We start from the raw sequence: 13,835 nt of genomic DNA on the forward strand, positions 1-13,835 counted from the left end.
GACTGACTTTGAAATAAATTAGTGTCTGTAATCTGTATTTATAAAAAAATGAACTAAGATTTTAAAACACAAGGTTGTGTTTAATATTTTCACGTGTAGAGGATAGTGAGAAGGCACACCACAGGGTATGAATGCTATAGTATATAGTCATATACACCAGATAGATGCAGTAAAATGTGTTGTTTTAAAGGGTCAGCCATAGTAGTACAGCATCCCTGGGCCACATAGGGTATCGGCCCCATATAGAGTTGAGTAGTAGCCTATCTGTAGTCCCTTCCTGTCTTATCAACTCCAAAGCATCTTTCAATTATGTGTATATGGCAAAATGTCCTGCTGATAATTCAATTCAAATCAAATCAAATTGTATTAGTCAAATGTGCCGAATACAACAGGTGAAATGCTTACGAGCCCCTAACCAACAAACCAACAAAGCAGTTACAGGGGTGTACCGGTACAGAGTCAATGTGCACCGGTTAGCTGAGGTAATATGTACATGAAGGTAGAGTTATTAAAGTGACTATGCATAAATGATAACAACAGAGAGTAGCAGCAGTGTAAAAGGGGGGGGTGGGCAATGCAAATAGTCTGGGTAGTCATTTGATTAGTTGTTCAGGCACCTTATGGCTTGGGGAAGAAGCTGTTTAGAAGCCTCTTGGACCTAGACTTGGCAATCGGGTACCGCTTGCCGTGAGGTAGCAGAGAGAACAGTCTATGACTAGGTTGGCTGGAGTTTGACCATTTTTAGGGCCTTCCTCTGACACCGACTGGTCTAGAGGTCCTGGATGGCATGAAGCTTGGACCCAGTGATGTACTGGGCCGTTCCTCTGTAGTGCCTTATGGTCGGAGGCCGAGCAGTTGCCATACCAGGTAGTGATGGAATTGCCAGTAATCTACTGTATGTATTCACATTTGCATTCTATAGCAACTACGGTATGGCTGACGATAAGAGAGAAAAATGACAACACTGGAATAATGAGTAGTGAATTTCCATTTCTTGCCTGTCATGTGAAACAGCTTAAAAATATATACAGTACCAGTCAAATCAATCCCAGAATAAAAGCAAAGGACCTTGTGAAGATGGTGGAGGAAACAGGTACATGTATCTATATCCACAGTAAATCGAGTCCTATATCGACATAACCTGAAAGGCGGCTCAGCAAGGAGAAGCCACTGCTCCAAAACCGCCATTAAAAAAACAGACTACGGTTTGCAACAAATATCGTACTTTTTTGAGAAATGTCCTCTGGTCTGATGAAACAAAAATAGAACTGTTTGGCCAAAATGACCATATGTTTGGAGGAAAAAGGGGGAGGCTTGCAAGTCGAAGAACACCATCCCAACCGTGAAGCACAGGGGTGGCAGCATCATGTTGCGGGGGTGCTTTGTTGCAGGAGGAACTGGTGCACTTCACAAAACAGATGGCATCATCAGAAATTAAAATTATGTGGATATATTGAAGCACCATCTCAACATGTCAGGAAGTTAAAGCTTGGTCGCAAATTAGACTTCCAAATGGACAATGACCCCGAACATACTTCCAAAGTATACTTCCAAAGCAAAATGGCTTAATAATCCACTCCAAAATTATTTTGTCATTGTTTTCATTAGTCCACTGTTAAGGTATTGGAGTGGCCATCACAAAGCCCTGACCTCAATCCTATAGAAAATGTTTGGGCAGAACTGAAAAAGTGTGTGCGAGCAAGGAGGTCTACAAACCTGACTAAGTTACACCAGCTCTGTCAGGAGGAATGGGCCAAAATTCACCCAACTTATTGTGGAAAGCTTGTGGAAGGTTAACCAAAACGTTTGACCCAAGTTAAAAAATTTAAAGGCAATGCTACCAAATACTAATTGAATGTATGTAAACTTCTGACCCACTGGGAATGTGATGAAAGAAATACAAGTTGAAATAAATAATTCTCTCTACTATTATTCTGACATTTCACATTCTTAAAATAAAGTGGTGATCCTAACTGACCTAAGACAGTGTCAGGAATTGTGAAAAACTGAGTTTAAATGTATTTGGCTAAGATGTGGCTATGGTGTATGTAAACTTCTGACTTCAACTGTATATATGTATATATATATATATATATATATATATATATATATATATATATATATATATATATATATTTACATACTGACAGTATTTCCCCACTTAGGCTTTGCAATGGTGCCAGTTTGTTTCTGCTTTAGACAATTCATAGTTGTATTTATTGGCTAGGCAATAGTGTAACATTGTGACATCAGAAACAGTGAGACACCCATAATAGGAGGTGTACTTAGGTGACTAACAGACATAAGAATGTAAGACTCATGTCTCCTGTTCCCCCCAGGCATTAAGTATCATCCACCTGCCACATTGTCTCCTCTCTGAAACTGAACAATACAGAACCAGAGATGATCACAATGACTTTCAAATGAGTTGCCTTTCTTCTCCGGGAACAGAGATCTCTCACTTCTCTCACAAAGGAGAGGAAGAGGAAGAGAAAACATCTCTCCTCATACCTCTTTTAGGTCCTGATCAAACAATTGTTCACTAGACTCTGTGGGTGTCCCAGACAACACGTCTCCAGAACTCTTACGTGATTCAGAATAAAGCATTTTGTTGATTGTAGGAAAAGGGGAGTGTGTGCGTTTAACTTGTGAGTTTAACTTTGTGTTATTTTGAAAGTCGAGGCCAGTTCTTGATCACTGACACGTTGATCATTGGACATTTGGAACAGCCAGCCCACCATTTATGTCATCTCAGGTAATTTGCTAGACAATGAAGTATGAATGCTTCCCTATTCTATCAAGAGAGACCACCAAATCCCATGGATTAAACTGCAAATGGTAAGAGGAACTTCTCAGATCCTCCTCTTCTTCTCTTCTCTCTTGACCTAAATGTTTCGATCCCAACCACCAGCTAAACGACACAGAAAGGAAAGGCAGAGAAGGTTCTGGGTAGAAGTTAGTAGGCACAGATCTAGGATCAGCTCAACCTCCCCCAATCTGAACTTTAACCATAAGAGGGAAATGCTAAACTGACATTACATCAGCAGTTAAAGTAATAATCCACTCCAAAATGATTTTGTCATTGTTTTCATTAGTCCACTGTTGATACAGTTCCAAAAATGTTTTGCATGTCAGCAGTCAAGTTTTCAAGAAATTGGACTTTTAAAAAGCAGTGTGACATACCACATCATCATGATGTGTTTTGCATCATATGATGCATTTTGCACGTTGCTTCTTGAATGTCCAAGATCTTGAAAACTTGACTGCTGACATGCAAAACAGTGTGGGGCTGTATCAACAGTGGACTAATGAAAAAGAATCCCAAAATATTGTTTTTGAGTGGAGTTTTCCTTTAAGGGCAACTTCTTGCTGGTCCAGATCGACCACAGAGAGAATACCTCTGAAAGAGGTAGTGGGGTTCACTCTAGCTCAGGTTCTGCAGAAGTGAAACTGTTGGGGGAGTCAGGACAAAGGCATTCTGGTAAATGAGTCACTCACTCTGACTAGAAAAGGTGTCCTGTCATTGAAGAAAAGTTCATGTGGCCGTTAGTGATTGGCCCGAAAGGGTTCTGTTTTGACCTTACCAGGCAGTACGGTGTTTGTCTCATGATCACTAACGGCCACATCAAACCAGGATCAATCAACATAACAAAGATGAATTGCATTTCAAAGCCAGATATACACACAGTGTACAAAACATTAGGAACACATTCCTAATATTGAGTTGCATCCCCTTTTAACGTCAGAAAAGCCTCAATTAGTCAGGGCATGGACTCTACAAGGTGTCGAAAGTGTTCCACAGGGATGCTAACCCATGTTGACTCCAATGCTTCCCACAGTTGCGTCAAGTTGGCTCGATGTCCTTGAGGTGGTGGACCATTCTTGATACACATTGGAAACTGTTGAGCTTGAAAAACCCAGCAGCGTTGCCGTTCTTGACACACTCAAACCGTTGCTCCTGGCACCTACTGCCGTACCTTGTTCAAAGGCACTTCAATATTTTGTCTTGCCCATTTACCCTCTGAATGGCACACATACACAATCCATGTCACAATTGTCTCAAGGCTTAAAAATCCTTCTTTAACCTGTCTCCTCCAATTCCTCTACACTGATTGAAGTGGATTTAACAAGTGACCTCAATAAGGGGATCATGGCTTTCACCTGGTCAGTCGATGTAATGGAAAGTGTTCCTAATGTTTTTTACACTGTGCATTTTGGTGAATCTATTGAACCACAGCAGCTAGAGCTGTAGGCAGTTACTGCCACCATTTTGTGTTTTTCTACTTTTCTACTTAATGTGTCAGTCAAATCAGTTCGATTGCATCTGAAATGATTGATACAACCTCTTCTGTTTTCAAATACAGACTCTTCCTCTGCCTTATTCAATGTACATTTCTACCATTCCTTTCTTCTCCTGTGGCCAGACCTTCTGTCTGTTCTCATGGGGAAGATCGTGTCCTTGCAACTTGGTTGTAATTGTCATCAGAGCCCCAAACTGGGTTGTAGAGTTCAAAACTGTTATTAGAGTCCTGAGAGTGTTTCAATGTGCAGTTTCATGTTAAATTTGGACAATATGTAATAATAGATGAGTGTAATATCAGTAATCACCATGAATGGCTCAGTTGAACTATACAGATTGTGGGGATAGATTGTACACACAAATCAGGCTACATTTAGCTTGGAATAAAGAGGAACCCGTTTACGGGATGAAAGCCAGTTAAGGTACTGAAAAAGATTACTTCTGGATTCTTAGCACCGCCTCACAGTCATGGAGAAGCTCAATAAAAAGACTTGAAAGCTCAATAAAAAATAAGAGTTTGTGACTTTAATCAATGCATAATGTGTAGAGATATTTCTGACAGGCAGGCCTTTATAAAATGCCATAAGACATTTAAAGTTGGGTGTGTAGCTTCTCTCCCTCTTAGCATGCACTATTGCCAGGAATGCACAAAGTTTCACAGAGGCAATAGTGTCTGTCTGGATGAGGGACAGCATTCTGTCTGCAGCTCCACTGCTGTGACTAAAACGGTTCACTTCCTGTGTGTTCTCTTTGGCACGTTTCTCAGGTAAGGACTTCCTGTTTCAGTGGTCACTGGACTAAAGCGTACAGAAACTATTCCCGCTTTTGTTTAATAACAAAGACCCACCCAGGGCACGACCTGTCACCTCCCTAGACCAAGAAGTTCACATACATCGGTCATGGTTTCCACTAGTAAGAAAACATTCCACTGTTAGTTTACACCTGTTGTTTACAAAGCATGTGACAAATCAAATGTTATTTGATTTAGTTAACAAATATATTACACTACGTTTTGAATATAAAAACATTGTCTCAAAGTCAAGGACTGTGATCTGACACAAATACCTTAGACTACTTTAGTAGGTATATGGTCTTTGGTTAGAAAGGCCTGCTCTATTTACCTTTGGTAAATTCATTTATTCAATTGATTCAGAGAAGATTAAGCCATTAAAGTTATCTTGAATTTGAGGTAGCCTATATGTGAGTGGTGGAGTCAGGGTGGGATACATTGCAGTTACAATAACTTGTGTCAACTGCAATTCAGTTACGGCAATGAACTAACTATTATCCTAAATTGGCTACAATGACTGGCACAGTAAACAGTCAAAAATAATGCTATAGACACAGCAAGTTGCACTTCAGAATCAAGAGGACCACAATAGATGGAAGTAATTTACATGTATTGGATGTCTCGTTAGCTTCAAGTTTGTGGAGAGGTGGCAGCTGCACTTAAATAAGTTGGTACTGATACCCGCACAACTACCTTCTGGGTCCTTTTTTTTGCATGGGAAGCAAACGTTTTGTTAGGGCAGCTGCGATCCATAGGAGAGCCTGTTGTTTCTTTGGCTCATCTGCAGCCACAGTACCTGAACATGTGACAGATGGCAAGGTATGACATCAAGATCGTAAATAGCACACAACGTAACGGAAAAGAAAAATACGCATTTATTTTTCTCTAATACATTTTTAATTGTGTTTCTCCAAACCTGTTACAAACATCCACATACAAACAACAATTTACAGACGCACACAAATGACTACATATCATCTGCCCAGATCCACATGCTCAGTCTCCCATCCCTAGTGTCTGCATTGTGTGCCACATGGCCTTAAATTGGGTCTCTCACTAGCCCCCTGAAAAAAAGCATTCCTTATTGGACAAGTCCAGGTAGTCCCTCCCCGTTTCAGTCTGTTTGGTGCCTGATGAATTTGACCCTAATAACTTCAATAACCACGTTTCCATCCACAGTACTTAGGGGAGTAAAGTCATATCGTATATAAAAAAAATAATAATGACAGCTGTGATGGAAACAGGAAGTGTCGGTGTAATTTTTATATAATAGCCATCATATAGAAGTACATTTTGAGTCATGTGATGATATAGTGTGGGGTCCTGCCACTATGACTCGGGAAACCATGCAGTTTATTAGGCTACAGAATAAATTAACTTCACAGGGTGCTGAAAGTGCATGGTGATGAGCTTGATGCTGCTTTCCAATAAATATCGAGGGTCTTATTCTGATGACCTGATTGATATTTGACTGCAGTTTGACAGATATTCTCTAATTGGCTATCCATAACAATCTCATGTAGACTAGCCAACCAGCACTGTATATGCAAACTGTTGGCCAGAGCGCAGGTGCCTATTTAATGCAACGGTGTGACAAAATTATTGGTAAAGTTGAAAATGCGATAGAAACACATTGAACTTTAGCTTTTTATTTGGGTACATGAAAACTTAAGCAAAAAAGTACGTTGTGTGCACTGTCATCACGCACTGATTTTTATTGCAACAAGTCCGCTTAGTGGGGTTGTTGCAATAAAGGGCAGCCCCAAGGTGGTGAAGGTAGGAAACATCTCCACCCCGCTGATCCTCAACACTGGGCCCCACAAGGGTGCTTTCTCAGCCCTCTCCTGTACTCCCTGTTCACCCACGACTGCGTGGCCATGCACGCCTCCAACTCAATCATCAAGTTTGCAGACGACACTACAGTGTTAGGCCTGGTTACCAACAACGATGAGACGATGGGCCCTCGGAGTGTGGTGTCAGGAAAATAACCTCTTACTCAACGTCATCAAAACAAAGGAGATGATCATGGACTTCAGGAAACAGAGGGAGCATACACCCCTCCCCCCTCCCCCCCACAGCGACAGGACAATAGTGAAGAAAGTGGAAAGTTAGGTTCCTCTGCGTACACATCACGGACAAACTGAAATGGTCCATGAATATAGGGTGCGATATTTGGAAGAGCACCACTATTTCCTCCCTTAGCTATATTGGCATCGAACACATCCTCCCTAGGAGAGGGGGTGACCTTGACAATTTGTTAAAATTAGGGGCTGTCTGAATCTTTAATTTAAAGACCTGTGTTCCCTTTCGGTCTCAATATAGAGTTAGAGCTGAAGCCATTCTTGTGATTGTATTGTTTGCTATCGATTGTAGATAATGTTTGTAGGCCTATGCAGCCATTCATGCTTTCTTTATAGCCTATGTTCTATTTATAAACTCAGCAAAAAAAATAAACGTCCCTTTTCAGGACCCTGTCTTTCAAAGATCATTTGTAAAAATACAAATAACTTCACAGATCTTCATTGCAAAGGGTTTAAACACCGTTTCCCGTGCTTGTTCAATGAACCATAAACAATGAACATGCACCTGTGGAACGGTTGTTAAGACACTAACAGCTTACAGAAGGTAGGCAATTAAGGTCACAGTTTTGAAAACGTAGGACACTGAAGAGGCCAATCTACTCACTGAAAAACACCAAAAGAAAGATGCCCAGGGTCCCTGCTCATCTGCGTGAACATGCCTTAGGCATGCTGCAAGGAGGCATGAGGAATGCATATGTGGCCAGGGAAATAAATTGCAATGTCCGTACTATGAGACACCTAAGACAGCGCTACAGGGAGACAGGACGGACAGCTGATCGTCCTCGCAGTGGCAGACCACGTGTAACACCTGCACAGGATCGGTACATCCGAACGTCACACCTGCGGGACAAGTACAGGATGGCAACAACAATTGCCCGAGTTACACCAGGAATGCACAATCCCTCCATCAGTGCTCAGACTGTCCGCAATAGGCTGAGAGAGGCTGGACTGAGGGCTTGTAGGCCTGTTGAAAGACAGGTCCTCACCAGACATCACCGGCAACAACATTGCCTATGGGCACAAACCCACCGTCGCTGGGATAGACAGGACTGGCAAAAAGTGCTCTTCACTGATGAGTCATGGTTTTGTCTCACCAGGGGTGATGGTCGGATTCGCATTTATCGTCGAAGGAATGAGCGTTACACCGAGCCCTGTGCTCTGGAGCAGGATCAATTTGGAGGTGGAGGGTCCGTCATGGGGCGGCAGGGTAGCCTAGTGGTTAGAGCATTGGACTAGTAACCAAAAGGTTGCAAGTTCGAATCCCCGAGCTGACAAGGTACAAATCTGTCGTTCTGTCCCTGAACAGGCAGTTAACCCACTGTTCCTAGGCCGTCATTGAAAGTAAGAATTTGTTCTTAACTGACTTGCCTAGTTAAATAAAGGTAAATAAACTAAACTGTCTGGGGCAGTGTGTTACAGCATCATTGGACTGAGCTTGTTATCATTGCATGCAATCTCAATGCTGTGCATTACAGGGAATGACATTCTCCTCCCTCATGTGGTACCCTTCCTGCAGGCTCATCCTGACATGACTCTACAGCATGACAATGCCACCAGCCATACTGCTTGTTCTGTGTGTGATTTCCTGCAAGACAGGAATGTCAGTGTTCTGCCATGGGATCTCAATCCCATTGAGTACATCTGGGACCTGTTGGATCGGAGTGTGAAGGCCATTCCCCCCAGAAATGTCCAGGAAGTCGCTGGTTCCTTGGTGGAAGAGTGGGGTAACATCTCACAGCAAGAACTGGCAAAATCTGATGCAGTCCCTAAGGAGATGCACTGCAGTACTTAATGCAACTGGTGGCGTCAAAACGTTGGTATTAAATTACTGCATCTCAGCACCTAGTGTGCGGCTCCCTTTTTCTTTTTGGAATCTATTGTGTGTCTTCAGATTGAGTAAATTAACAAAGCTAAAATGTCTCACTCCTCCCATTGAATTCCCAAACCAGGGCCTGGTCTGCTTAGTCTGATTCACAAGCGTTCCCAGAAGTTTTGCGATGTTGCCTCTCGGGTTAGATGCTGGTTTAGGGTTTCCCCAATTCTGTTTGATTCAGTAGGGTTATGGATCAATGTTGCCATCTACTGGAAGATTCTAACACATATTTACTAAGGGGGTTGAATACTTATCTAATCAAGATATTAGTATTTTATTGTTCATATTTGTTTTGACAATATACAGTATTTTGTGTAGATCATTGACCAAAAATTGTAATCCCGCTTTGTAACACAACAAAATGTGGAAAAAAGTCAAGGGCTGTGAATCATTTCTGAAGGCATTGTATTTTGTATACTAAAATAAATTGGGAAATTATATTATTTTATACTAATACAAATGCTCAGAGAAATAGATTTTGTTTAATTAACATGAACACATTTTTTCTCAAAGGTAGGGTAAAAATGATTGACACCCTTAAAGATTCTTATGAATAAACTAGTCAAATGTTTAGTATTTTGTCCGTATTCCTAGCATAAAATAACTACATCAAGCTTGTGACCTTACAGACAGATGCATTTGTCGTCGTTTTGGTTGTGTTTAGATGATTTTGGAATGGTAAATAACAATGTATTGTGTCATTTAAATAATTTTGGAGTTTCTAAACACTTCCACATTAATGTGGATGCTACCATGATTATGGACCATCCTGAATGAATCGTGAATAATGATAAGTGAGAAAGTTAGAGGGTCAAAGATCATACATGCTAACCTCCCCTGTCATTTTTTATGATGTGAGGTTAGCGTTTGCAAACTTGGTAGAATCTTATTCCAAATGATTCACAGCTTTAATAGCTGACAAAGCTGCTTCCACTAAGTATTAACTCTGGGGTGTTAATACCAGTACTGAAAAAGATTACTTCTGGATTCTTTATCACCACCTCACAGTCACGGAGATAAAACCTTTTTAGACTTGGAAGGTCAATTTTATTTAAAGAGTTTGTGACATGGAATGGTACAAATGAACTGGTAGGATATCAAACTCCAAGGATACATCTTATACTGAACCCAACATGCTACAATTTATACGATTTCATATAAGGAAATCGCTCAAATTAAATAAATTCATTAGCCCCTAATCCCCTCAAACTCAACTCTATACCTCAACGTCAGTTCCACTGCATTTTTTCATTGTTCCCCTCTAATCAGAAACTGACTTAGCCCTGGGACAGCAGGTGTGTGCAATTAATGACCAGGTAGAACAGAAAACCAGCAGGCTCCAGACCTCATAGTGTAGGAGTTGAGTAACCTTGCCCTAATCTATGGATTTCACATGACTGGGCAGGGGTGCAGCCATGGGTGGGACTTGGGAGCCAGGCCCAGCCAATCAGAATGAGTTTTTCCCCTACAAAAGGGCTTTATTACAGACAGAAATACTCAGTTTCATCAGCTGTCCAGTTGGGCTGGTCTCAGATGATCCCGCAGGTGAAGAAGCCGGATGTGGAGGGTCTGGCATGGCTACACGTGGTCTGCGGTTGTGAGGCTAGTTGGATGTACTGCCAAATTCTCTAACACAATTTATGGCAGAGAAATTAACATATAATCATCTTGCAACAGTGCTGGTGGTGTCACGACATCCGCCGAAGTCGGTCCCTCTCCTTGTTCGGCGGTCGACGTCACCGACCTTCTAGCCATCACTGATCGATTTTTAATTTTCCATTGGTTTTGTCTTGTCTTCCTTCACACCTGGTTTCAATCCCTTCAATTACATGTTGTGTATTTAACCCTCTGTTTCCCCTCATGTCCTTGTCGGAGATTGTTTGATTGTGCTAGTATGTGTTGGTGTGCAACGGGTTTTATACCCACTTTTGTTATTTTATATACAGTGCCTTGCGAAAGTATTCGGCCCCCTTGAACTTTGCGACCTTTTGCCACATTTCAGGCTTCAAACATAAAGATATAAAACTGTATTTTTTTGTGAAGAATCAACAACAAGTGGGACACAATCATGAAGTGGAACGACATTTATTGGATATTTCAAACTTTTGTAACAAATCAAAAACTGAAAAATTGGGCGTGCAAAATTATTCAGCCCCTTTACTTTCAGTGCAGCAAACTCTCTCCAGAAGTTCAGTGAGGATCTCTGAATGATCCAATGTTGACCTAAATGACTAATGATGATAAATACAATCCACCTGTGTGTAATCAAGTCTCCGTATTAATGCACCTGCACTGTGATAGTCTCAGAGGTCCGTTAAAAGCGCAGAGAGCATCATGAAGAACAAGGAACACACCAGGCAGGTCCGAGATACTGTTGTGAAGAAGTTTAAAGCCGGATTTGGATACAAAAAGATTTCCCAAGCTTTAAACATCCCAAGGAGCACTGTGCAAGCGATAATATTGAAATGGAAGGAGTATCAGACCACTGCAAATCTACCAAGACCTGGCCGTCCCTCTAAACTTTCAGCTCATACAAGGAGAAGACTGATCAGAGATGCAGCCAAGAGGCCCATCATCACTCTGGATGAACTGCAGAGATCTACAGCTGAGGTGGGAGACTCTGTCCATAGGACAACAATCAGTCGTATATTTCACAAATCTGGCCTTTATGGTGTGGGGGCTGTGCTTTGGCAAAGTGGGTGGGGTTATATCCTTCCTGTTTGGCCCTGTCCGGGGGTGTCCTCGGATGGGGCCACAGTGTCTCCTGACCCCTCCTGTCTCAGCCTCCAGTATTTATGCTGCAGTAGTTTATGTGTCGGGGGGCTGGGGTCAGTTTGTTATATCTGGAGTACTTCTCCTGTCCTATTCGGTGTCCTGTGTGAATCTAAGTGTGCGTTCTCTAATTCTCTCCTTCTCTCTTTCTTTCTCTCTCTCGGAGGACCTGAGCCCTAGGACCATGCCCCAGGACTACCTGACATGATGACTCCTTGCTGTCCCCAGTCCACCTGGCCATGCTGCTGTTCCAGTTTCAACTGACCTGAGCCCTAGGACCATGCCCCAGGACTACCTGACATGATGACTCCTTGCTGTCCCCAGTCTACCTGGCCATGCTGCTGCTCCAGTTTCAACTTCCACCTGACTGTGCTGCTGCTCTAGTTTCAACTGTTCTGCCTTATTATTATTCGACCATGCTGGTCATTTATGAACATTGAACATCTTGACCATGTTCTGTTATAATCTCCACCCGGCACAGCCAGAAGAGGACTGGCCACCCCACATAGCCTGGTTCCTCTCTAGGTTTCTTCCTAGGTATTGGCCTTTCTAGGGAGTTTTTCCTAGCCACTGTGCTTCTCCACCTGCATTGCTTGCTGTTTGGGGTTTTAGGCTGGGTTTCTGTACAGCACTTTGAGATATCAGCTGATGTACGAAGGGCTATATAAATAAATTTGATTTGATTTGATTTGATATGGAAGAGTGGCAAGAAGAAAGCCATTTCTTAAAGATATCCATAAAAAGTGTTGTTTAAAGTTTGCACACCAAACATGTGGAAGAAGGTGCTCTGGTCAGATGAAACCAAAATTGAACTTTTTGGCAACAATGCAAAACTTTATGTTTGGCGTAAAAGCAACACAGCTCATCACCCTGAACACACCATGCCCACTGTCAAACATGGTGGTGGCAGCATCATGGTTTGGGCCTGCTTTTCTTCAGCAGGGACAGGGAAGATGGTTAAAATTGATGGGAAGATGGATGGAGCCAAATGCAGGACCATTCTGGAAGAAAACCTGATGGAGTCTGCAAAAGACCTGAGACTGGGACGGAGATTTGTCTTCCAACAAGACAATGATCCAAAACATAAAGCAAAATCTACAATGGAATGGTTCAAAAATAAACATATCCAGGTGTTAGAATGGCCAAGTCAAAGTCCAGACCTGAATCCAATCGAGAATCTGTGGAAAGAACTGAAAACTGCTGTTCACAAATGCTCTCCATCCAACCTCACTGAGCTCGAGCTGTTTTGCAAGGAGGAATGGGAAAAAATTTCAGTCTCTCGATGTGCAAAACGGATAGAGACATACCCCAATCGCAGCAAAAGGTGGCGGCTGAATAATTTTGCACACCCAATTTTTCAGTTTTTGATTTGTTAAAAAAGTTTGAAATATCCAATAAATGTCGTTCCACTTCATGATTGTGTCCCACTTGTTGTTGATTCTTCACAAAAAATACAGTTTTATATCTTTATGTTTGAAGCCTGAAATGTGGCAAAAGGTCGCAAAGTTCAAGGGGGCCGAATACTTTCGCAAGGCACTGTATTTGGGTTTTTGGAGTTTGGTCAGCTCTTATTAAATGACTCCGTTTATACCTGTAATATTTGTGTTGTGGAGACATTACCAGGCAGGAGACGGGAGTACAGTTAGTTTTCGCTTAGTCAAAACCCCTCGTGCTCTACAGTTCCCGGCACCCTAGTGCCATGTGCATTTCCTATTAGGTGTAGTAACGCAACACTGCCGTAATACATTACTGCTTAGTAACAGCATAGTAACTAATATAAAGATGTAGATCCCAGATACTACAAAACCAAGTTCGTTCTCCTGCACCTGACTTCCCTGCCACCAACACGCACCCATTACAGGTGGACATTCCTGCAGTCAGCATTCCAATTGCACGCCCCCTCAACTTGAGACATCTGTGGCTTTGTGATGTGACAAAACTATACATTTTAGAATGGCCTTTTATTGTCCCCAGTATAAGGTGAACCTGTGTAATGATCATGCTGTTTAATCAGCTTCC

This window comes from Oncorhynchus kisutch, linkage group LG8, assembly GCF_002021735.2.
Source record: "Oncorhynchus kisutch isolate 150728-3 linkage group LG8, Okis_V2, whole genome shotgun sequence".
Taxonomy (NCBI): domain Eukaryota; kingdom Metazoa; phylum Chordata; class Actinopteri; order Salmoniformes; family Salmonidae; genus Oncorhynchus; species Oncorhynchus kisutch.